The 25,146-nt window shown below is 42.0% G+C and overlaps 1 protein-coding gene, 1 long non-coding RNA gene and 1 pseudogene across 2 annotated transcripts in view; 1 reads left to right on the top strand and 2 right to left on the bottom strand.

The window, feature by feature from the left end:
- PTGR2 (prostaglandin reductase 2) overlaps positions 1-7,517 on the bottom strand; it is a 37,145-nt gene extending 29,628 nt beyond the window's left edge. Inside the window, exon 1 of the mRNA XM_035719531.2 lies at positions 7,497-7,517. The gene's annotated coding sequence lies outside the window, so the exon portion shown is untranslated. The remainder of the gene's footprint in view (positions 1-7,496) is intronic.
- A 588-nt stretch (positions 7,518-8,105) lies between these two features.
- On the top strand, positions 8,106-8,267 carry LOC112658230 (U4 spliceosomal RNA; annotated as a pseudogene).
- Positions 8,268-14,428: 6,161 nt separating this feature from the next.
- LOC118355413 (uncharacterized) lies at positions 14,429-23,453 on the bottom strand. Its single transcript, XR_004817784.2, has 2 exons — positions 23,083-23,453; positions 14,429-15,316 (listed from the first exon to the last, which is right to left on the bottom strand). It is a non-coding gene; the product is annotated as an uncharacterized LOC118355413 (long non-coding RNA).
- Positions 23,454-25,146: the final 1,693 nt, after the last annotated feature.

Genomic DNA, 25,146 nt, shown 5'->3' with positions numbered 1-25,146 from the left:
CTAATCACTTAATTGGTTCCCCTGGCAACCAGCCCCCATCTTTAGGTTACCTACGGGCTTTCTAAAAGTTACCTCATTTTTTAAAGTTTATTTATTTTTAGTTATTTCTACATCCAATGTGGTACTCAAAGTCACCACCCTGAGATCAAGAGTTTTAAGCACCACTGACTTAGCCAGCCAAGCGCCCCTAGTAGTTACTTCATTAACATGACAGGTGACACTTAGATCATTCTTAGCACTTGGGAAGTTCCAAGGGTTTTAGGAACTCTGTGCCAGAAATGGAAGACCAAATATATATTTCTTATTGTAAATCACAATATAACAGGGACACTGTGTTGAGGGACAAGATATTTGCGTGATCATAAAGTAGAAAAGTCAAAAAATAAGCAGGTAATCAAAATTCACATCACTAGTGAAGGACAGATGTATATTGAATGGCTCTAGATATACTAAAGTATACTATAGTATATTTCAAACTATGCTACAAATTACTGTATTAGATGTAGAGTATATGTATTAGATATTGACATGAGTCTGGGGTGTTTTTTTTTTTTAAGTAATCACTATGCCCAACATGGGGCCAGAACCCGCAACCCCAAGATCAAGAGCTGCATGTCTCACCAACTGAGCCAGCCAGGCTGCCCTAAATCGTCTTTTTTTTTTTTTTTTAAGATTTTATGTATTTATTCACGAGAGACAGAGAGAGAGAGAGGCAGAGACACAGGCAGAGGAAGAAGCAGGCTCCATGCAGGGAGCCCGATGCGGGACTCGGTCCCGGGATCGGGATCACACCCTGAGCCAAAGGCAGATAGACACTCAACCACTGAGCCACCCAGGCGTCCCCTAAATCATCTTTAAAAGATGATTTCTATTGATCTTTCAGTTCATTCCTACCACCTCAAATCTGCTGTTGAGCCCTCTAGTGATTTTTCAGTTATTGTTCTCTTGAGTTTCAGAATTTCCATTTGGTTTTATTCAAAAAAATTTTGGGACACCTGGGTGGCTCAGCAGTTGAGCGTCTGCCTTTGGCTCAGGGCGTGATCCCAGTTAGGGATCAAGTCCTACATAAAGCTTCCTCTGAGGAGCCTGCTTCTCCCTCTGCCTATGTTCCTGCCTCTCTCTGTGTCTCTCATGAATAAATAAATAAAATCTTAAAAAAAAAGAAAACAGGGCAGTCCCGGTGGCGCAGCGGTTTATCGCCTCCTGCAGCCCAGGGCGCGATCCTGGAGACCATGGATCGAGTCCCACGTCAGGCCCTCTGCATGGAGCCTGCTTCTCCCTCTGCCCGTGTCTCTGCTTCTCTCTCTGTGTGTGTCTCTATGAATAAATAAATAAAATCTTAAAAAAAAAAAAAAGAAAACAAACTAAAAAAATTTTTAAATTTTTTTTTTTTTTAAATTTTTTTTTAAATTAAGAAACAATATGTCAGACATACTGTTTTGAGAAGGACATGAGAGTTCCATTTCAGAGAAAAAGATCAACTTGGCTTTTGGAGCATATAAGCATCTAAATAGAACTGAGATTTATATTCCACTCGATGTCTTATCTGAGGAGACTGGAGACTTTACTTTTCTGTGGTTGATTTTCAAAAACTATTTTTCTTAACTCTTTTTAGAAAAACACTAAGCCTTCACACAACAAAGCTTTATGTTGGAGGACAAGTAGAGCCGTCCTTCTAGTATCAGGAAAAATTATGAAAGAGTTTGATCTGGGTGAAAAAAATTAGTAGGTGCCCAGTCTAGCAAATTGTCTTCACCTTTCATTATCTTTGAGCTATTATACAACTCTTAGTTGCAAAAAAAACCTGATAGCAGTGCAGATGATTCTTGCCCATAAAAATGCAAATGCAAAGTGTTCCTAGAGTACAAAGTACAACAGATCTCTCTCCCCTTCACTCAAGAAACCAGTGTTGTGTCTATCAAGCACATTAATTTCAGCATTGCTGATTGTCTACATATGTGTCTGCTCTTTGGATTATCTTTTGAATCAGTTGTAATATCTCACTGGTCCCCTCATTAATTAATGTGTTAAATAAAATCTTAGACATCTGTTAATTTTATATTTGTATGAGTCATGATTTGATGTTTTAAAAATAATTATCCTTTAACGGGAGGGTAGAGGGATCTTGTCACCTAATTTCTGCCAAACCACAGCTATTGCACAATACCCAAGGCAGCTCCTTCCCGGCTGGAGATGCTGGTCCTTTGGGTTATTACTGAGTCCTATTATTATTTTTTTTTTGGTCCCTTCTTTTTTCTCCTCCATGTTAGGGACTTTAAAAAAAATCTGTTGGGGCGCCTGGGGGGCACAGTCTGTTAAGTGTCGGACTTGGTTTGGGGTCAGATCATGATCTACTGGTCCTATGGGAGCAAGCCCCAGATCGGTCTCTGCGATCAGCGTAGAGTCTGCTTGGGATTCTCTCTCCTTCTCCCTCTGCCCCTCCCACTCATGCTCCCTCTCTCTTGCTAAGATAAATAAATAAATCTTAAAGAAAAAAAAATTTAGATCTATTTTTAAACCTTGATTCCTTGCTCCCTTGGCAAATGGAAATAAATTTCCTTTACTAAGCTGCTAATATATAAGGTTTTCTCTGTGATTAAGACCATATTTGCAACTACCAAATGATATAAAAAATTGCAATAGATAGCAGGTTTAAATCAGACTCATTTCCCAGCTTCCTTTTCACCCACCTCCCTCCTCCCAAACTTCACATTTGCCTTTAATATTGTAAACACACTCTCTATATTTGTTAAACTAATTAACAAGGAAATGGAAGCCTACTGTGTGCTTAACACTTCATAGGTGCTAATGGCATATCATATGCAAGTTCAAGTCCCTGACCCACGGAAATTTACAATCCAGTTGGGAAGACAGGGAAGTAATGGTATATGCAGTATGTGATTGAGTACCAGATGGAGTGAAATTGGCAGTAAATGCTTCATTCTTTCATCCATTGAGTAAATAATTATTTCTTACCCATTACATGCAGGCGCTATGGTATGCAATGGTGAAAAAGACTGGCACAGACCCTTCCTTCACCAAGCCTCATCTAGAGGGGACTAGGACAAGAAATTGGGCAGTTCCAATACAGCATTGCCAGGGCTACAGTGGAGAAATGCAGGATGTTGTGCAGCACACAGAAGAAAAATTAATCCCTTACTTGAGGGATCTGGAAAGCTCTCTAAACTGAAATTGGAAAGATCTTAAGCCAAATTAGGCCACAAGGGTATGGGGTGCAGAAAGGGTGTAGGTGGGAATCAAATCCAAACTGTGGGAATACTACATACTAAAATGTGGAGGTCAGGGGGTGCCTGGGTGGCTCAGCCTGTTAAATATCTTCCTTAGGGTTGGGTCATGATTCCAGGGTCCTGGGATCCCTGCTTGTGCTCATGTGCACAAGGGCACGCGCTCGCGGGCTCTCTCTCTCTCTCTCTCTCTCTCTCTGTCTCTCTCTCTCTCCTTCTGCCAAATAAACAAATAAAATCTTTTTTTTTTTAATGTGGAGGTAGGGATCCCTGGGTGGCGCAGCGGTTTGGCGCCTGCCTTTGGCCCAGGGCGCGATCCTGGAGACCTGGGATCGAATCCCACGTCGGGCTCCCGGTGCATAGAGCCTGCTTCTCCCTCTGCCTGTGTCTCTGCCTCTCTCTCTCTCTCTCCCTCTGTGTGTGACTATCATAAATAAAAATTAAAAAAAAAATAAAAATAAATGTGGAGGTAAGGGCAGCCCCAGTGGCTCAGCGGTTTGAGCGCCACCTTCAGTCCAGGGTGTGATCCTGCGGACCCGGGATCAAGTCCCACATCGGGCTTCCTGCATGGAGCCTGTTTCTCCCCCTGCCTGTGTCTCTGCCTCTCTCTCTGTGTCTCTCATGAATAAATAAAGTCTTTAAAAAAATGTGGAGGTAAGAGATAACAAAGCATTTTCAGAGAACTTAAAGAAGTTTAGTATGACTAACACAATGAGTTTGAGGCGAGAGCATGGAAAGGAATGAGGTAGGAGAAGTGGAAAGGGAACATCAGATTACATGGAGCCTTGTGAGTTTTGTTAAGGAATTTCTATTTTATACTAAGAACAATGGAGGAACTATTACAAATTTGTTGTTTTGCTCTAAAGATTTGGACCTGGGACCCCTGGGTGGCGCAGCGGTTTGGCACCTGCCTTTGGCCCAGGGCGCGATCCTGGAGACCCGGGATCGGATCCCACGTCGGGCTCCCGGTGCATGGAGCCTGCTTCTCCCTCTGCCTGTGTCTCTGCCTCTCTCTCTCTCTGTGACTATCATGAATAAATAAATAAAATCTTAAAATAAATAAATAAATAAAATAAAGATTTGGACCTGATTGTATTTCCATTTTAAAGGGGCCAGCCCAGGCTGGAATTAGGAGAATGGATTTTAAATGGGAGTGGGAGGTAGGGGCACTGGACTGGAGGCAGGATTCTAAGCAGAAGATAATGGTGACCTAAATAAAGGTAATGGTTCTGGAAATGGGAGACTATGGGACTTTTAGGAGTTAGAATCAACAGGACTTGACAGAAGATTGAAATGGAGATAGCCAACATGTAGAGATATACAGGTCCACCTGGAGTTTAAGACAGACAACTGAACTAGAGGAGTAGACAGTCAGGATTCCTAGGACAAGATAAGATTGCTCAGAAGGAGTAATAGCAATATAGGGAGAAAGCCTACTTATAGGCCCTGAAGAGGACTTAAAGAGTCTGCAAAGAAGCAGAGAGGTGAAATGAAAAGCAAGATAACAGAATGCCACCAAGGTCATGAGAAGAGAGAGTTTCAAAAGCAAAGACAAAATCAGCAGTGTCCAAGGCTGCAGAAAAGCCAAGTACATGAAAACCAAGCTGTGACTTTCAGATCTGAAGGGTAGCAGAATATGTCACCCCCAAATATGACTGTAGGAATTCAAGACATGCCACTGCAAAATATGCTCCTTTGGTTTGTGGGTTATTCTGAACTGTAGGCACTTGAAAAACAGCAAATGCAGAGAGGGACCTTCTCTGAACTCCCCCATAGGCCTAAAAACAGATCTTCTAAAAGGAACTCACTTGTCATAGATGACCTACCCTGGAGTTTCACCAACCTTAGAGACCTACAGCCCTCCTCTCCCTTCCCTATTAAGACATATATAGGGGCAGCCCCGGTGGCGCAGCGGTTTGGCGCCGCGGGCGCCGCCTGCAGCCTGGGGTGTGATCCTGGAGACCTGGGATCAAGTCCCACATAGGGATCCCTGTATGGAGCCTGCTTCTCCCTCTGCCTATGTCTCTGCCTCTCTGCCTGCCTCTCTCTCTCTCCGCCTCTGAATAAATAAATTAAAAAAAAAAAAAGACATATATAATCCTAAATTCTATGCCATCTTGGAGAGTTACTCATTTTTCCTGGGTATCTCTTGTGTGTACATGAGGTATACATGATAATATACTTCTGTTTGTTTTTCTCTTGTTAATCTTTTTATAGGCCTCTCAGCTGAGAGCCAGAAGAGTAGAGGGAAAATTAATGCTCCTCCCTTATAGATCATTTAGCCACAGGGACCTCACTAGTGATCTTTGTGAGAGTATTTCAGTGGCTTGGTGAATGGTTATTGCAGTAATGGAGCAAATTTATGATACTATTTTTTATATTTGTTTTGTAATTACCAGAAAAATGTATTTGTGGCCTCTCTATCCCATATAGGCATATTGTTGCCCCATTCAACAATTATTTATATGTCTTTCTTACTACTAGACTTAAGCTTCTCAAACCTAGGAATTGTATCGTATTCAGATTGAGAATCCCAGGGGCTAGCTAGAACAGTCTTTGACATATATAAAGGGTGCAATTTATATTTATGATTGAGTAAAAGATCTAAAGGCTGTCTCCCAAATTCAGGTTGTCTTCAGTCTCTCAGTCAAACCTCCAAGCTCTGTGGTCAGAATCTAACGCTTTTCGAGGACAGGCACTGAAACCAGGGATCCAGTAACCGCATCCTCCCTGCAAATTCTCATTCACCCCTGGGCCAGTTATAGAGCCTCTCGTCTTAATTTTCTCATCCACGAAGTGGCCACCTTTATATTTAATACCAGAGGCATTGAGAACTTTAATTAACATTTAGGAAAGAATTTGTAATCTTTATTACATGAGACCCATCTAGTTGAAAGCCCATACCATTATCATGGCCCATTTCATTTTATCTGGATTTTTTTTTTAACTGGATTGGTTTTACATTTCAACATGAATTAGTATGCAGTGCTACTGTTAAATTGAGTGTTGAATTTCACTCCCCAGAGAGTTTTCTCCTTCAGTAATGGAAAAATGAAGCATACATTATTGCAGTAATGACACCCTCACTGTGATCTTGTCATTTTCACAAGAATCTGAAAACAGGAGTTCAGCTGAATTATTGCTTAGAGGAAAGACCTTCAGAGAAAAGGCATATGCTCTATGAACAACCTCAACTGCTGTAGCTTGCATATTCTTTTTCCCTTCTCTATTTGCACATTCAATTGTGAAAAGCCTGGAGAAGATGAGGCCCAGAGTCAGAGAGCCTCAAACACTTCTTTTCTTTTTTTCTTTTTAAATTTATTTTTGTTTATTTATTTTTTATTTATTCATGAGAGACACACAGAAAGAGGCAGAGACATAGGCAGAGGGAGAAACAGGCTCCCTGCAGGGAGCTTGATTTGAGACTCAATCCCAGGAGCCCAGGATCATGCCCTGAGCCAAAAGCAGACATTCAACCACTGAGCCATCCAGGTGCCCCAATTTTTTTTTTTTTTTACTTAAAAAAAAAATATTTTATTTCTTTATTTGACAGAGAGAGATAAAGAGCACAAGTAGGCAGAATGGCAGGCAGGGGAGAGAGAGAAGCAGGCTCTCTGCTAAGCAAGAAGCTCCATGTGGGGCTGGATCCCAGGACCCTAGGATTATGACCTGAGCTGAAGGCAGTTGTTTAACCAACTGAGCAACCCAGGCATCCCTCAGATACTTCTTTTAAATGCCTCTCATTTCTCCCCCACCTGCTCCACAAATCCTATGAGGCTCTTCTTAGGGAACTTCTACCCCAGAAAAGAATTCCTAATACCTGGCCCTGGCTATTCCTCCTAGCTCATTGGCTACTGAAGAAATAGCAGGTAAAGGCTTTTCCTGTTAACAGCTGCTAGTTCACACGTCAGCACACATTCTCTACAGCACCAGGACCAGACACAATGATGCTGCCATGAACACCCTGCCTTGGTGTTTCTCATGGCAAGAGATGGTTTTGTAAAAGATGTAGAGATTATACAGAGTAAATATAGTTGAAGATTGTATTCAAGTTATCACATAGCGTCTTTCTCTTTAGCAAACTGCTCATAATTATTCACAAAGGAAAAGCAACTGAAACCAGGAGATGCTCACTAGTGCCCATGTGGGCAGCACATGTATCACACGGGCAGCAAACTCAAGTTTTTCATGAGTTATCAATTTACAACTACAGCCGTCCCCCATTTTTCCTGATATCACTAATAAACCTACCTTCTGTGGTTGATTTCAGCATTTCATCAGCTGAGCATCATATCAGTAAGCCAGCACTTCAAGATTATCTTCTGACAGCACAATGCCAGTGACCAGATGCGCTGGGGTGCATGTGGGGTGGAGGACATACCTAGGGAAGGGCAGGGGGAAGGAGTATGTATAATAAAATCAGGAGTGAAAATAGCATGAAAGGAGTGTCAAGTGCAATGAGTCTAAAACACAATGTGCAATCAGATCCTTGGCAACGGGATGAAATTACTCTCAGGGAGAACATTCAATTAAGCCACTATTTTCAGACTCCAGTTGGAAAAGGATTGCCAAACAGCAGAGTAGTGAACATCATCCTGAGAAACAGCTAGATGACAGATACGTAGTAAAAGTAGATAGATGAACATGTAAATAAAGGTGTAAGCGTTTTTGTCTGTTGGAGCTATAGTATTCTGAGTAAGCTATTAAGAATTTTATATTTTAGGAGTGCCTGGCTGGCTTAATGGGAAGAGTGCACAACTCTTGATCTCAGGTCTTGAGAGATTGCATAAATACATACATACATACCATTTTAAGGCTCACCTTGAAGAAACTAAGTATCTCTTTCAGGGTCAATAGGTGAGCTTTGCGCAGTGGCAGTATCGTAGCCAATGAGGTTTATCCAAGGTGCGATTATTGCTAATTGAAAAGGGTCAATAGGTGATATAGCCATACCATATTGCTTTCTAGGCTCTGTGGTGGATGCAATGCTATAGTTGCGATATTTCTGAGACACCCATGTATACAGTTTCCACATATCACATGTGTATGAAATACAATGCATTACCTCTTAACTGTAAACAGCATAATATCCAGCTCATTGCATGTGGGCATCATTGGAACATCTGAAAGCTTGCTGTTTTTTTTCCTGAAGGGTTCCCTGTGCTGAGTTTAATTCTTCACCTTTAGGCAAGGTCTGCCTAGACTGGTCTTGAATTGCTGCTTTGGTGGTTCCTAGGAGTTGGCCTGTGTGGGTCAGGTATCCACTGATATGAAATCCACTGAGATGGGTTTTTCCCTTTAAGTCGTCTTTTTGCTCTATGCTTCTGTCACATATAATCTGCAAATGTGTTTCATCTAGTGTGTCTGGCCTCTGTCAATCCTTGAGTTTGTGGCTGACTGAGTGGCTGTATTTTCGTTGCTGGGAGGAATATAAAGTGATCAGCTGGTCTCACAGTTGTGATGGTCACTGAGGCAGGGAGCCTTGCCTGGAGAAGTCTGGACTACCGCTGCTGGGAACAAGATGCATCATTTCCTCAATAGCATATGTCTCTGGACCCCTCTGGGTATCCAGAGGTTTCTTGTGGACCGAAGGCCTCGCACAGGTGCCATTCCCTCCCTGCATTGCCTCAGCACGACTGGGAGAAGCAGCCTGGGCAGGGGGCAAGGCAGAGAGTGTGGTGACAGCCAAGAAGGATGCTGGCTTCTTACTCTAGCTGCTGTTACCACGTAGTGTCCACCTAAACACAGAGTAAGAGCTACCAAGCCTCCAGGTGCATGGACAGTATGTATTTTAAAAGATTAATTTATGTTTTATTTTTCCCTTTTCCCTATATAGTCTCTTCCCACCAAGCGGGGAGTTCTTATGCTTCACTGCCACAGAGAAAGTATATGAAATGGCAGAAAGCAGAGATTTTGGTTTCTCATTTACCAAGCGGTTTGAAGAATGTTGGTTTGTGGTAGAAGTAGAATGAAGAGAAAAAGAAAAAGATTCAAGAGTTTTACAGTGGAATGTCTTTAAGAAAGTTGAAGGAAACAGATTCCCTTCAGTCTTGGCTTTCTGGCATCAGCCCAGAGATGTGACAAAATTCTAGAGAAGAAAAGCCCTGAAAAAAAAAAAAAAAAAAAAAAAGAAAAGCCCTGGGGCCCTCGGCCTTGCAAACACAACCCACATCCCAAATGGGGCATGGAAACAAAGGTATCACTGGACTTGAAGGTGCTCCTGGGGAAGACACAATGTCTGTCCAAACTGTAAACTTAATGAGTCACGAATGACCCAGTGACAGAAGGGAACTGGGAATTGGGAAAGACTGTGAAATCTTCACCAGATCCCTGAAGGGAAGCACCAGAAATGACTGTCTGTCAGAATGGGGCTCAGAGGCAGACACTCAATTGATGTGGAAAACAAAGAAAATGCTGTGCTGCCAGTCGGTCGGTGAATGGTATTCTCTGCACATTCATTGGGAGAATTGTGGAGGATTTTTACCGTGTCACTGGAGCTACATTTTCCAGAATTCCCTCCCCTGTATTGTACACGTTGGGCTTGGCCACAAGAGAAAGATCGCGAGAGATTTGGAAGGCAGAAGTGAGGCGGCAGCTGTGAGGCTCTGGAGGTCCTTTAGGGCCCTGGGTGCCACCAGGCTTCCACACATCATGGTTGCCACCACTCACCTCCTGGGTCCCCCGTTGATAGGGGGCGGTAGCTGGTCCCACATTTCCTCCAGCCTCCCCTTCAGCTTCCGGGGATGCTTCCTAAATACGTAACTTGCAATCAAATCACCCCCAATTGGCTTCTGAGAAAACACAACCTAAAACAGACCTCACTGGATGCAAAAACAGACTGAACTCGATTAAGTTTCAGTGTAAAGATGTCCCTAAGTTTTCAAAAACCACATCTACATGGCTTGTGGGAGATACTCCCAGTGTCTAATTACTGCTTCAGCATGGGCACCACCAGAGCAGCTAGCTGTCAATCTTGCCTGCTGGAAAGTCCGGGGGTCCCCAGGGGCCCAGGTTTTCAATACTTTTGCATCTTATACTGCTATACCAGTAGCATCCATGTTGTTTGTGCATAGGATCCTTTTGGTGCAGATAGGGAAACACATGAGTGGAACCCAGACACATTTGAGCTCCCATTTCCTTCCTTAAAGCCTGACTTAGCACTGCATCCTGGTCAAAAGAAGCACAAGGTCTGACTCCAGACAGCCTCAAAAGTCACTACGCCTTTAGCAAAACAATATCTCCCGGAGAGGTCAGGTGAGGAAGGAGTAACATTATCTCACAGACCCAACAAGTTCTCCAGCTTACAAAGTTCCACCCACAAGGCAGTTGCCTACATCTTCAGTTTTCCAAAGGCTTCAGGCTGCAGTGGGCTCTCTCCCACCGTTCCCCACTCCCCTGCCCTCACCCCAGTATGCAGCAGCCCACCAGCCATGTCACATAGAGCAAGATTGTCCTCAAGAGGTTGGGGTGAGTGAAGAGGTAGGGTTGGGGGTGGGGAAGACAGACTGTACTTCAAAAATTTTTGTCTGGGTCACATGTGAAAATGAACAGTTTAAATTGACGATAATTCAAGATCCAACCCCCCCCCCCAAAAAAAAGAGTTACCCCACCAGTGAGGCCTCCTCTCCGGTGAGAATTAGCATAGAGTAACACTATATCTACAACCCAATTTCTTCTCCCTTCCTCTGGAAGCTAGTATCAAGTTCAAATAAGTATTGCAGGAAGGGTTGCTAATGACCTTCAAGCCCATTAGCTGCATGGTTTATGTTGGCTTCAAATGGGGATGCAGGTAATGTGACACATCGTTCCCTGGCATCCACATGCTCACAGTTCTCAGGTAGCATCTACTTTTGTCCAGATATTAAAATCCAGCCCAGTACAAAGAGTTTCAGAAATTGGCCCACCTCTGCGTCCTTTCCCATTTTATTCTTCTCGGCACAGTTGCATGAAGTAGATGTTTATGTGGTTGAGATAGTGCCAAGGCTCCATTTTCTCTGTTAATGGCAAGAGATCAGAAGAGAAAACACAAAACAGCCTCCATTTTCATGGGGCTAACATCATCATTCTTACTGGAGGCTCATTTGTTTCCTGGGCAGCTTGCCTCTGGAGAGGAGAGCAGGGCTGGTGGTGGTGGGGCCAGGAGCTCCAAGTTGGATCAGAGAGGGCAGCCAATACCCATGAAGGCTAAGTAAACTCCCTGAGGCACTCAAGCAAGCAGCAGGAAAAGAAATTCAGAGGTGGCAAACCCTTGCTAACTCTGTCCCTCTCACCTGGAAAAACACAGGTGACAAGCCATAGGATAGGAAAAGATATTTTCAAATATCTTTATTCAAATTAGCAAAGCCCTAATTTCCCAAATGTATACATATTCCAGTATATGAATAAGAAAAGGACAAGGATGAGCACCGGGGTGGCTCAGTTGGCCCAACTCTTGATCTCAGCTCAGGTCTTAATTTTTTTTTTTTAATTTATTTATGATAGTTACAGAGAGAGAGAGAGGCAGAGACACAGGCAGAGGGAGAAGCAGGCTCCATGCACCGGGAGCCCGATGTGGGATTCGATCCCAGGTCTCCAGGATCGCGCCCTGGGCCAAAGGCAGGCGCCAAACCGCTGCGCCACCCAGGGATCCCATCAGCTCAGGTCTTGATCTTGATCTCAGAGTTGTGAGTTTGAGCCTCACGTTGGGCTCCATGCTGGGAGTGGAGCCTACTTGAAGAAGAAGAAGAAGAAGAAGAAGAAGAAGAAGAAGAAGAAGAAGAAGAAGAAGAAGAAGAAGAAGAAGAAGAAGAAGAAGAAGAAGAAGAAGAAGAAGAAGAAGAAGAAGAAGAAGAAGAAGAAGAAGAAGAAGAAGAAGAAGAAGAAGAAGAAGAAGAAGAAGAAGAAGAAAGAAGAAGAAGAAGAAGAAGGAGAAGGAGAAGGAGAAGGAGAAGGAGAAGGAGAAGGAGAAGGAGAAGGAGACGGCAAATAACCCAGTAGAAAAAATGGGCAAAAGACTTAAATATACCTTTCACAAGACAAAAAAAAAAAAAAAAAAACATACAAAGATGCTCAATTTCATTAATTATTAGAATCATGTAAATAATAATGAGGTAACTTTACACATCTTACAAAAGCAGCAAAATTTAAAAATCCGACAGTATAGGGCAGCCCGGGGGGCTCAGCGGTTTAGCGCCGCCTTCAGCCCAGGGCCTATCTTGGAGACCCGGCATCGAGCCCCACATGGGGCTTCCTGCATGAAGCCTGCTTCTCCCTCTGCCTGTGTCTCTGCCTTTCTCTCTCTCTCTCTCTCTCTCTCTCTCTCATGAATCAACAAATAAAATCTTTTAAAAAAATAAAATAAAAAATAAAAATCCGACAGTATTGGGATCCCTGGGTGGCGCAGCGGTTTGGCGCCTGCCTTTGGCCCAGGGCGTGATCCTGGAGACCCTGGATCGAATCCCACGTCGGGCTCCCGGTGCATGGAGCCTGCTTCTCCCTCTGCCTGTGTCTCTGCCTCTCTCTCTCTCTCTCTCTCTGTGACTATCATAAAAAAAAAAAAAAAAAAAAATCCGACAGTATTAAATGATAGTGAACATGTAAAACAATGGGAACTCTATATCACATACTTCTGGTGGGAGAATAAATTGGTTCAATCACTTTGGAAAACTTTGATAGTATCTAGTAGAGATGCTCTAAATATCCCCAGATGCTATACACTGGGTCTTTTGCCACCTGTCCCAAACTTGACCCCTTCTCTTCCAGGTCTCCTAGAACCTGGTCTGGATTAGCTATGAAAATAAATGAGGTCAAAAAAAAAAAAAAAAAAAAGAAATGAGGTCTAGTTTGAGGGACTGGCTTCCCTGGCCTTTCTTCCTTCTTTCTCCCCTTCCTTTTAGTTTTTCAAAGGAGTAAGATAAAATATATATATGTAAAAGTACATAAAATATGTTTATAGAGTTTAACACATAGTTACAAAGCCACCCTCTGTGTAATCAATACCCAGATCAAGAAGTAGTATCAGAATCCAAGAAGCCCCCGGTGGGTCCCCTAATTGCAACCCTCTCCCTCCTCATTAGAATTAAATACTATTATCCTGTCATTCAGAATACTAATTTTCTTTATATTCTTTGTACTTTTACCATCTATCTAAACTTCATGTATATGGATTCCTATTGAATACATTCTTCTGTGTCAACATTATCTCCCTCAACACTATGTTTGTGAGATTCAGACAAGTCACTGGTTGTAGCTGTCAGTCACTCATTTTCATTGCTGTATTGTATTCCATCGTATGAATACACCACAATGCATTTTTCTACTCTGTTCTTGATTGATAGAGTTGTTTCCAGTTTGAGTCTATTATGAACAATGCTGCCAAGAACATTCTTGTACATAAATCCTGGTGCACATGTGCAAGAGCTTTTCTAGAGCAATGACCTAGCGTGGCTTCCTTTTAATCTAGGCTTAGTACATTCATGTTTTTCCCCTGGCTTCTCTTTCAAAACTAGTTCTCAGAGAAGATCATAAATTCCCTCATCTTAGGGTAGGAATGACTGAGAAGTACTATGTAGTCCCTTCCGTATTGTGAACTGACACCAAATAAGTTAATTTCTAATTGTAGAATTTTAGGTATCTGGAAGCAGAGGGAGAAATCCATCAGAGTTGGCCCTGGGTAAAAAGTGTCACATAGCAGTAAGACCATGAACCAGGAAAACAAAACCCCGGAAAACCAAAACCACAACAAAGCAAACAAGAAAAAAAAAAAAAAAAACAACCAAGATACTATATTTAGTATTTTTTTAAAAAATCTTATTTCATAGTCTCAAGAATCTTTTATGGAAAAAAAAGGAAAACTATAAAGGCTGTTCTATTTGGAAGGTCAGAAACCAGGCACAGGAGGTGATGCCTTCTCCAAGAGTCAGTTGGCAATTAATGGCTAAGCTAACTGGAGTGGTCAAAAGGAAATCCTTAAGACCAGACACCCACGCTTTTGGCCCAGTTCCATCAACTAGAGAGTCATCTTTTCAAATCTGGTTTCCTCTGTGAATTGACATGATGAGAATACTTATTTCATGAGAGTGTTGTTAAGATACAGTAGGGAAATGACTGAGCTACATTTCACATAGTGCCTGCCCCTGGCAAGTGCTCACACAGTGCCTGGGATCTTTCTGCTTATTTTTATTATTTGAAGTGGAGTGTGGCACTTTCTGTGAGAACAGGTAAACAGATGATATGAGCAGGGTTCACTGATGCTGTCGGGGATCTGATAAAAGCATAAATATGAGAAAAGAGGGAAAGAAAGTAGCACTGAGGCCAGAGAGAGAAGTGACAGGAGTACATCTGCTGTGCAGGAGGAAAGGGCCCTGTTCCCAGAGGTGAGCTGCTAAGGGCCAGCCAGAGAGGTGAGTAGAGTGGAGGTTGGGGTGAGAGCAGCACAGGGAATGCTGTAACACAGCCAACCTGGGGAGAGGTTTGAGCGGGTCTCCATGGGTCAGGACAGAAAGGTCAGTTGGAGTGAATCCATGAGTAGGAAGGTATGGGGCAGGGGGTGAGGGAGGTGGGGAGGTCAGACAGCAGCTGGAAGATGAAGATGTGCGTATTCACAGGGCAACCAAGAGTCAATAGCTCCTGTGCCTGTGATGGCTTCCATCTCAAGCACCAGCAAGTCACCCAGCTTCTTTGCCTCCGGGTTTCTCCTGGCTTGGGAGCTTCTCAGTCTACTTGCAGGCAGCCACAGAAGGAAAATATGTGTGCATGTGGGTGTGGGGGTGCCACCCAGGGGCAACTCTCGACCAATGGAGGATGAAGATGGATGGATAAATGTCCTAAACTCCCGTATTTCAGAGGAGCATTTCTTTCTTTTTTCTTTTTTCTTTTTTTTTCCAGAGGAGCATTTCTAGGTAGGTTTTTTAAATGTTTTTTCAAAGGGTCTCCAGGGAGATTGTCAGTTGTCCACAGTGATAACTAGCTCTGTAGTGTATCTTTTGTTGGCTTTCTCCTCTTCCCTGTATCACTCTCTGTTCTTCTTCATTGTCTTCTTGGGATGGACTCTCAAAAAAATGATTGTCACCAAAGTCCTTGCCTCAGTTCTGCTTTAGGAGGAACCCAAACAAAGTTATATTATTATCATTTAACATAAATTTGGGAGCTGATATTCAAACAAAACAAAACAAAACACCTAAGCCTTGCCCAAAGCCTAGTTCAGTGTTCAAAAAACATGGTCAATGGAATGCCTAGGTGGCTCAGCAGTTGAGTGCCTACCTTTGGCCCAGCGTGTGATCCTAGAGTCCTGGGATCGAGTCCCACATCAGGCTCCCTGCATGGAGCCTGCTTCTCCCTCTGCCTGTGTCTCTGCCTCTCTCTCTCTGTGTCTCTCATGAATAAATAAATAAAATCTTTTTTAAAAAGTATGAAATTATAACTTTGACTATATGCACAAAGAGGCATCTTACTGTAAGAATTTTGACAAAGCATTTTAGTAACAGCGAAAAACTGGAAATGACTTATAGTTTCATTGAGAGGGGAAATGGTGACCTGTTCATACCATAGAACACTGTTCAGAGGTCAAAAAGAAAGAGGCTGACCTGTATGTAATGGCAAAGGCCACAAAATGTAGGAAGCCATTTTTTTTTTTTTTTTTGAAGCCATTCTTAATGTCATGTGGGTCTCACTTGTCACACCCAGGTAGTGGCCTTGCCAGGAAATATCAATAGGTGAAAACAGAAAGTCAGAGAATACAAATATTGAATTAATTTACAAAGTGCAATAGGATACAATTTATAGTATAAAATGGAGGGGTGGCACAAAAACATCTATGTTTTTATCTACATTCTATACATATGTATGTGCCTGAAACAAAGTCTGGGACATTTAAAAACGAAATATATGTGTTTTAAAAGGGGGCAGGGAGCATAAAAGGATTACTACATGAGTAGTGTCCCTATGGCGAGACCTTCCAAATAGTTTTGAGCAATAAGGCCAGTTTTCCCAAATGTCCCTGGGTTCCTCATCTCAGGGTTTCCCCGGAGAAAACTACCTAGGCCAGAGCCTGCACTTTCCTGAGATTTCCAGCAGGGGGCAGAAGCACCATGAGCCGGGTGCCCTAAGACCTGGCATTTAGGGCTGGGCCAGCCTTCTCCAGCAGCGGACATTTGGCCTGCTTCTCCACCATTAAAGGCTGATTATTTTTAAGTTTCCCTGCGGAGTAGCAGATTCAAATATGTACTCTTGGCTACATTTTTCAAAAATTCAAACCATGCATTTGTATTCAGGGTAAGACATAATTCTTTTTTTTCCCCAAAATAGAATTTGTCCAATTATTTTTTTATTATGGAAGTAAAATATATTCATTACAATTATTTACTTATCTATCTTCATTTAATTTATTAATTTTTTTTAGTATCAACTGGAAGACTTGTAATTTTATTCTCTGGAGAAACACTTTAACATATCTCTTTTCCAAACTTAAACATGTATAAACAGCTTACCAACAGGGTCATCATACCACTTTATAGTTGCTTCTTTTCAACAAGATTAACAAGGTCTCATAGGCATCTTTTAAGCTCTCAATTTTAAATGGATTTTACATACATGTTACTAATCCAATTATTTCCATTAATAGGCATTCTGACAGTGAGTGAGATGGGCCAAGATCCCATGCCATTATTTGGGCTTTGGATCTGGTTATGTTGTCCTAACCACAAGAGCCTGGCATGTCGAGGACAAATCAGCAGCAGAGGAAGCCAAGTCCATCCTTGGATTGACACCTCTAAATGGCATGGAGTTTTGACAGCCAAGAGCTTATATGCTCTGTGGTCTTTTGTAGGTTTCCCCACACAGTGGCTTCCTGGATCGTGGATGTGATTTCCATTTATTGGATAACAAAAGATAATCACAGATCAGCTTCAGAATCTCTGCTGGAAGAGTGACTGAGCTGTCTATCTGCATATTGTGTGGGCTGGCTTACTAGAAAGTGAAAATTTTGGATGGCCAGATTCTAGCTCCTTCTCCCTAGGGAAGGTGATTACCTCATTGTAGAAAGTTATAAATGTAGCCCTTGCTCATTATATTGCTTGGGTAGGTTTGGTTCAAAAAAGGATAAAGTAATAGCTTCATATGTAAAGATAGATCAGATTTAAATTATCTTTCTTTCTGTTACTCTTCTTCCAGTTGTGCTAAATCTAAACCCTAGGAAATTTAACCAGATGAAAAATAGAGTTTGATTTTTTAAATGAATTCATTTCTTGTTTTGGAAGAGATTCAAATAAATAGAGTGTTGAAGGATTGGCTGACAAATAGGAGGAAAAAAAAGTATCATTTGGAGAGGACCAACAACCATACAAAACCAATGTAAAAGGAAACTAAGATTAATTTTATCATCAACTTTCAAAGACCAAGGAATGCAGCACTCAGAGAAAATGTGGTATCATTTGCTCTGAGGTTATAATGAAGGATTTCCAAACCCAAACATCTCTGCAGACAATGGTTCAGACAATGGCTGCATTGAATAATCGAAACCACAGGAACAATAAGCCACAGATGCAGAAAGGACCTGGGTGGTCCAGCTCATGGTGAGGTGACAGCTTGCCAAGCATCAAGGTCCCCCACTGACAAGTTCTGCAATTGTATTCCTCCTTCCTAAGGATTGAGGTCACAGGAGATCATTGGATCTACTAAACTTCAAACCACTTCCAAAATTGTCAATGCCTGGAATATCAGCCTGATTGAAGCCTAAAAAGCATATTTTATTACACTTGTGTTTTGTTTTTGACATGATGGAAGCCAAAGGTTGCTGAAGGTATAAATGTCTGTTTCACAAAACAACTAAATATGAACAACCTCTCTAAGGAAGTGTCTCCTTCTAGTGTAAAGGCAACAGATGATGCGGAGAATAGTACCAAACAAAGTGCTGTGAAATGCATTTGACCTTGGGAGATGATAAACCAAAAATAAGAGAGAGGATCATCAATCTAAATGTAAGAGCTAAAGACTATAAATCTCTTAGAAGAAAACACAGGAGCAAATTTTCATGACCTTGGATTAGATGACAGTTTCTTAGATATCACATCAGAAGCCCAAAAATAAAAGAAAAAAATAGATAAATTGGACTTCATCAAAATTTAGACTTTTGCACTTCTAAGAACATTAAGAAAGTGAAGAGAGGGACACCTGGATGGCTCAGTGGTTGAGAGTCTACCTTTGGCTCAGGTCATGATCCGGGGTCCTGGAATCAAGTCCCGCATCAGGCTCCCCATAGGGAGCCTGCTTCTCCCTCTGCCTATGTCTCTGCCTCTCTCTCTACATCGCTCATGAATAAATAAATAAAATCCTTAAAAAAAAGAAAGAAAGTGAAGAAACCACCCACATAATGGAAGAAAATATTTGCAAATCCTGTATCTGTTAAAGGACTTGTAGCTAGATTATATAAAAATTCTTACAACTCAATAATAAAAACACAAATAATTTAATTTTTAAATTGGGCAAAGGAATTAAATAGACATACAGATGGTCAATAAGCACTTGAAAAGATAGTCAACATCATTGGCTAGCAGGGAATTGCAAATCAAAGCCACAATGAGATACATCACACTCACTAGGATGGTTAAAATAAAAAAGATGGATAACCCCAAATATTGACAAGGATATGGAGGAATTGGATCCTCATACAGTGCTAGCCTCTTTGAAAACAGTTGGCCAGTCAGTCTTCAAAAAAGTTAAAAGATAAAGGTATATATATACCTAAGATAATTGAAAATACATCTTTACGTAAAAACTTGTACATAAATGTTCATAGAAGCATTATTCAAATAGCCAAAAGGTGGAAATAATAAAAATATCCACCAACTGATGAATAGGTAAGTAGAATGTGGTATACCTATAAGATGAAATATTATTCATCCTTAAAAAGGAGTAAACCGATATATGATGAACCTTGAAAACATTATACTAAGTGAAAAAGGCCAGATACAAAAGGCCACATATTGTATGATTCCATTTATATGACATGTCTTGAACAGGAAAATCCATGGAGACAGAAAGTAAATTTGTGGTTGACAAACCCTAGGGGGAAGGGGGTTGAGAAGGTACAGCTGATGGGTATGAGGTTTGTTTTGGGGGGTAATGAGGTAATGAAATGTTCTGAAATCAGATAGTGATGATGGTTGCACAATTCTGTGAATATACTAAAACCAATGAATTGCATGCTTTAAAAGGGTGGATGTTATGGTGTGAATTGTATCTCAATCAAGCCATTGTGGTAAATAAATAAATAAATAAATAAATAAATAAATAAATAAGGAGGGACATGCATGAGTGAATGAATGAATGAAAGAAGGTCACAGATAGCCAGATCCCTTCTCCATAACGAGCAGGAGCCTGGGGCTCTAGGTATTAACCTAAGTCAGGTGATCAGACCTGTTCCACACATGAGCTGCCAAGGAAGGAGTGAAGAACAATCAGGAGACACCCACGGACAGAAGTGTAACCAGTGCCTCTTTAGTCTCTTCTCAGTGAGAAAATCCCGGTAGGAGGCAACCCGTGGAAACTAAGGAAACCAGAATTGAGCAAGAAGGATTGGCAGGAAGGGAGGAGTAGCAGCCAGGATATTTTCTGAGTTAAAGAATGCAGCCAATTTGATAGCTGCCTGGAACAGAGAAGGAGATGGTAAGGGTACCAAGCAGAAACTGTGTGTGACTTATGGGAGTAATCATCCATTGTCCCCAAAGTGAGTAAGCTGGTGTGCCTACCAGGTGCTAGCCATGGGCAATAAAAGGAAACTTAACAGCCAGGAGCTTTGCAGCCTGATGAGACAGACAATAAATTACCCTACAGTACAATAGGTACAATGGTGGAAGTAGGTCCTAGAGCACAGAGATGGGTCACCAGATTCAGGCTAGATGATCAAGGGGGCCTGCCTGGAGGAAGAGGTACTTGAGAAGAATCTGTGCCTTTGAGGAGATGCTACCATTTCAGGAAACTGTGGCCTAGGGAAGCTGGCTAAATCTCCTCAGTTAATCCAAGATAGAGGCCAGACAAGACCCCATTCCCTGCTCACAAGCCAGCTATCTGTCCTTATGTGGAAACCATCATCTTCCATGAGGAAGGACTTCAACCCAGAGAAGACTGTAATCCTGGGTTCTCGCTCTGATCCTGGACTAGGCGCTGGACTGCTTCGTGATCTGAGACACGAAGATCTATTCTAGATCTAAACTGGAAAGTTTCCTCTCCTATGGAATTAGAACTGTGGCTATATTTGTGGAAATAATACAATTTAGACTGGTTGTTTCCTTTTACATAGGTGACTTGGGTGTATATGAGGAAAAAGTCTGTAGTCACCAAGTGGAGATCCACTGAAGGGAGGAATTGAGGTAGGAGAGTCAGAGTCCCACCTCTAGATTGACACCTGGGTACAAGTCTAGCCTTAGGCATCCCTCCCAGGGCCCAGTAGGTGGGTGTCTAGAGGCCTCTGAGATGGTGATGTTCTTAGCATTCACAAAGCTGGGAAGGGCCTAAAAAAAAAAAAAAAAAAAAGAGCTGGGAAGGGCCTAAAGTAGCTAAAGGAGGCCTGTGCCTTCTCCCTCGTGCTTTCCAAATGTTCTCTTTTCACCCTCTGTGTACCATGATAGAAATAGGAGTGAGAAAAAAAAAAGAAATGGGAGTGAGGAGCATTGATTTAGCAGGAATGGCATTGCCAGCCATGGAGCTCATCAAGGGCCAGACATGGATGAGTAAACAACTTTTCTGTCCTGGTGATGCATCTAATGATCGTTGGGCTTCTGCTTTGGGAGAAAAGGCAGGAAACAAGTGTCCCAAAAACGAGTTACCCACAGTTAGCATGACCCTTGGATTCGAGTTCTAGAAAACAGCAGGCCAGAAGGGTTTGGCCATACAGTCTTGGCTAATACGTTGGGAAATTTGGTCAACTGGAGCCTGATACTTCCTATCCACTTTCCAAAGTTAGTAACTATGCAGGTAACAATCTACTTTTCTGAGTCAACTGAGTCACTGAATCCTGTTCTAATTGTAACATGTTCCCGAAATGTCCCTGTTATATGAATTAGATTATGGTCCCCTCAAAATTTACATGAATCTTAACTCTAGTCCCTCCAAATCTGACTTTATTTAGAAACAGGACATTGCAGATGTGATGATTTAAGATGAGGTGATCCAGGAGTGGGAGTAAGAAGACCCTCTAACTCAATATGACTAATGTCGTTTTAATAATAGGGTCAAGTGCAGACAGACACACGGGGCGAAGGCTCTGTGAAGGCTGGAAGCCAAGAAATGGGAGGAGAGATGAAGCTGTCGGCCAGGAAATGCTAGGGATTGATTGCCAACAAACCACTACAAGCAAGACAAGGAAGGACTCTCCTACAGGTTTTAGAGGGAGCATGGCTTTGCTCACACCATGATTTTGGATTTCCAGCTTTCAGAATTGTGAGACAATGAATTTCTGTTGTTCTAAGCCACCAAATTTGCAATACTTGGTTCCAGCAGTCCAAGGAAACTAATCATACAGCCTGCCAAGCTGAGGTTTTGTTGGTGTGCACAAAAAAGCTTGTAGTATTTATCTGAAAGGCAGAATTTTGGCATTTGTTTCCATAAAAATTATTTTTCAAATCTCCTGGGACTCCGGTGCTGTTCTTAAGAGTGCTGGTGGAATCCCGTGTTATCTCTCTTCCCTCTTACCCCAATGATGAGGGCTCAGCTCCCTAAAGAAGCAGCTGGAAATGACATTTTCAGATTCTCTGTGAGAAAATTGGACTGTAAAAAATTTTTTTAAAAGATTTTATTTATTTATTTATGAGACACACACACACAGAGGCAGAGACATAGGCAGAGGGAGAAGCAGGCTCCCCTTGGGAAGCCTGATATGGGACTCCATCCCAGGACCCCGGGATCACAACTGGAGTCCGCTCAACCACTGAGCCACCCAGGTGCCCCCTACCTTTTTTATAAATTTTTAACACACATGGCTTAACTTTCATATGCAACTTTCAAGACTGACAGTCTTTGTCATTCACTCATTCACTCAGCAAACCCTACTGTACACCTACGGCAGTCAGTGATGGACAGTCATGGCCCCTGTCCTCACTGGGTCTTCAGCCAAGGGGCAGCCTCACACTACTCCACCACTCCACTCATGTTGATCCTGCCTCTACACCTCCCCAGGCCTCTTCACTGAGTAATGCTGGCCTAACTATGGCATATTCTCAGTGGTAACAAACCTCCATCATTGAAGGAAGAGATGAGTTTTTGGACTACCCAGAATCCTTCAGAGCCATGCTGGGGAATAAGATGTGTGATTATGCTGGAAAAAAAAAAAAAATTGGGTCTTTGATTTTCCTCTAAAAACCTAAAAAAAAAAAAAAAAAAAATCCTGAAATATTTTAATAGCAATACCAATGGGATCCTTTTTTGTTTTTAAAGTAGGTTCCACACCCAATGTGGGGCTTGAACCCACAGCCCCAAAGATTAAGAGTCACAGGTTCTACCAACTGAGCCAGCCAGGTGCCCCATCAATGGGATACTTTTATAACTCATTAGATGATGACGTAGAAGAATAATGTTATTCAGATTTTTTTAAATGTCTTATTCAGGGGATCCCTGGGTGGCTCAGAGGTTTGGTGCCTGCCTTTGGCCCAGGGCGCCATCCTGGAGTCCCGGGATAGAGTTCCATATCGGGCTCCTGGCATGGAGCCTGCTTCTCCCTCTGCCTGTGTCTCTGCCTCTCTCTCTCTCTCTCTTTCTCTCTCTCTATGTCTATCATGAATGAATAAATAAAATCTTTTAAAAAAATAAAAAAATAAATGTCTTATTCATGTAAGGAGACCCTTCAACTCAAGACCACGGTTCTTACTCAGTTGCCTTTCCTCATCTTTTTTTCTTTGTTTTTCCTTTGCTCCAGATCGGAGGGCAGCTGAGGGAGCAGGATCTTTATCTCTTCTTTCTCTCTTTTGATCTTACTCTTGAGTAAATACATGATGCCAGGCTCAGGTCTTTAAAAACAGCCAGTGCTTCCCAGAGTGAGACTCTTGATTGCCCAACTTGACCAAGGATCTCCTTCCAAGGTTGTGATATAATTATGATGCAAGCCTCATCACAGCTGCCATAACACGTCACAAGACATGCACATGGCAGACACTCAGAACTGAAGCTGCACATCAAAACTAGAAGCAAACCGGGCTTTCTACCACAGACAGAAATGTCTCCACATGCCTGGGGAAATAATTCTCCATCTTCTGCCCCAGTGAGCTGACCTTTGTTTCTAAGTCAAATATTCCTTTACAGTGGGGCACCTGGCTGGCTCAGTGGATGGAGCATAAGACACTTGATCTCAGGGTTGAGGGTTTGAGCCTCACATTGGGTGTAGAGATTATTTAGTAACTAACTAAATAAGTAAATAAATAAAATCTTTTTAAAAATAAAATGAAATATTCCTTTATGGTTTTTTGAGATGCCAATGGTTAAAGTCAATGTTTCAGGGAGCAATTATATATCTAATAATCACATTTTGTTACATCAGAAGACTCATCTCTGCAAAGGGTGAGGAGGATTCATTCACTCATTCATTCACCAGATATGCATGACGTGACAGTAAATCTAAAGCTGGAAATGCAGTCTCTACCCTTGAGGGGCTCATGGTGGGGAGAGAGATATAGACAGACTCAGGTGTGAGATGGGCATCTTGAGCCACTCTGCTATGCCTTGGAGACCTATCCCAGCATTCAAATCACCTGCTCCAAAGGCATGCCCAGAGCAGGCAAAGGAGGAGCGCACACCACTCATTACCAACAAGACTTCCTAATCACCCTCTTTTTATTTATTCTGTGGTTGTTGTTGTCTGTTTGCTTTTAAGTATTCTCTACGCCCAAAGTGGGGCTCGAACTCACAACCTTGAGGATCAAGAGTCTCATGCTCTATCTACTGAGCCAGCCAGGTGCCCCTCGCCCTCTTTTCAAAGCATTTTTGTTCCTTTCCCAAAGTGCTGCTCTCCTTGCACTTGCCACATCTCAAGTCTTATCTCATCCACTCTGAAAGCAGCATCTTAGCATTTTCTTTCCTCTCCACAATACTGCTCTGCTTGCAAATTGGCTTAGTAAAACAAGACTTGACCACAAGCGTCTCTCTCAATATTGCTTCTAGGGAGCCTTGATTCAATGTGTCTGCAGGTTGGTAAAGTAAGAGGCAGGAGGCAGGAGACCAGAGAGGAAGCCTGGAGCTAGAGTCGCATGGCCCTCATAAGCCAGACTATTTTTCGTAGTGGCCGCACTTACCCTTGACCTTTTGAACCAGAATCCAAACAAACCTCCCTGCTTCTCTCCCTCCTCCCCCCTTTCTCTCTCTCTCTCTCTCTCTCAGTCTGTTATAAAAATTGGGTGGTCTGTCCTCACTCTCTGCATACTGCTGATGACATTGCAGAGGTGGTATAGTTTTTAACATATTCTTCTGTCTCCCATTTTCCTGGTAGTTAGATATTTAAGACTCAGATTTTTAAGAATCAGATATTTAAGAATCAGATTTAAGTCTGATTTTTTTTTTTTTGGCTAGACTACTTCTAGGGTTGCCAGGTATGATAAATAAAAATATAAGATCCCCAGTTATATTAGAATTTCAGATAAATAATAAATAGTTTTTAGTATGTCTCATGGAATATTTGAGATATATATACTTATCCTAAACATTATTTGCTATTTATTTAGAATTCAATCCTAACTACTTCATAAGAGATATTGTATCCATCCATCAGGAGGCACATAATATCTCGTTCTCTCATTTTTGTGATGTTAGCAGCTATTGGTGATCATGGCCTAGATTGGTTATTTCCCTAGAGGTTGTAAACTTGTGCTATTCTAATTCTCTCCCCCAGCCTCTTTTTTTTTTTTTTTTTTTCTTTCATTTCTTAGCTGGAATATGTCTATAG

This window comes from Canis lupus, chromosome 8 (assembly GCF_003254725.2).
Source record: "Canis lupus dingo isolate Sandy chromosome 8, ASM325472v2, whole genome shotgun sequence".
NCBI classification, from domain to species: Eukaryota; Metazoa; Chordata; class Mammalia; order Carnivora; family Canidae; genus Canis; species Canis lupus.
This window is presented reverse-complemented; position numbering and strand designations above follow the sequence as displayed.